The sequence below is a fragment of the Dasypus novemcinctus genome, chromosome 22 (genome assembly GCF_030445035.2).
Source record: "Dasypus novemcinctus isolate mDasNov1 chromosome 22, mDasNov1.1.hap2, whole genome shotgun sequence".
Taxonomy (NCBI): domain Eukaryota; kingdom Metazoa; phylum Chordata; class Mammalia; order Cingulata; family Dasypodidae; genus Dasypus; species Dasypus novemcinctus.
In genome coordinates, this window is record NC_080694.1 from 43,040,759 (window position 1) to 43,042,126 (window position 1,368).

Here is a 1,368-nt window from a genome sequence, read left to right on the forward strand (position 1 = left end):
CAAGAAATTTGGAAAAGAGTGTAGAAATGATTATTAGGAAGGGTAAATTAAAGGGTAAAAAGACAATAGAATGATATGACAACAGAGAGCTGAAGGACAAAATGAATGAAGTAAGTAATGTCTTTACAGTAACAACACTGAATGTTAATGGCTTGAATTCCCCAATTAAAAGACATAGACTGATAGAATGGGTAAAAAAAATATGAGCCATCTATATGTTATCTACACCAGACTCATCTCAGACGTAAGTACACAACCAGGTTAAAAGTGAAGGATTGGAAAAAGATATTCCATGCAAATAGTGACCCAGAAAGAGCTGAAATTATGATACTAATATCAGACAAAATAGGTTTCAAATGCAAAACAGTTATAAGGGGTGAAGAAGGTCATTATATATTAATAAAAGGGGCAATACACCAAGAAAAAATAACTGTACTAAATATTTATGCACCTGAGTGCCCCAAGATATATGAGGCATACAGTGACAAAACAGAAGGAAGAGATGTCTCTACAATAATAGTTGGAGACTTCGATACACCACACTCAGTATTGGATAGAACATCTGGACAGAGGATAAATTAACAGAGAACTTGAATAATATGATAAATGAACTAGACCTAACAGACATCAATAGAGCATTGCACCCCAAAACATCAGGATATACAGTCTTTTCAATTACTCATGGATCCTTCTCCAAGACAGACTATATGTTGGGTCACAAAGTCTCAATAAATTTTAAAAGATTGAAATTATACAAAACATTTTCTCTGATCATAATGGAATGAGGCAGGAAATCAATAATGATAGGAAAGGAAAATTCATAATATATGGAGATTAAGCAATGCATTCAATCAGTGGATCGAAGAAATTGCAAGAGAATTCAAACATCTTAAGATGAGTGAAAATGAGAACACAACATATCAAAAGCTATGAGACCCTCCAGAGGCAGTGCTGAGAGGGAAATTTATAGCCCTCAATGCTTACATTAAAAAAGAAGACAGAGCTAAAATTGAAGATCTAGACAAGAACAGACATCTGCACACCAATGTTCATAGTGGCGTTATTCACAGTTGGCAAAAGGTGGAAATAACCCAAGTGCCCATCAACTGAGGACTGGCTAAACAAATTGCAGTGTATACATACGATGGAATATTATGCAGTGGTAAGAAGAAATGAAGTCGCAAAGCATATGATAACATGGATGTGAGTGAAGCAAGCCAGACACAAAAGGACAAATATGATATGATAGTGCTATTACGAACTAAATATATTGTGTAAACTCATGGAGTTACTAGAGTACAGGTCACCGGAAAATAGGAAGGTAGAGAATGGAAAGCTGAGGGTTAATCTGTACAGAATTGGTAAAAA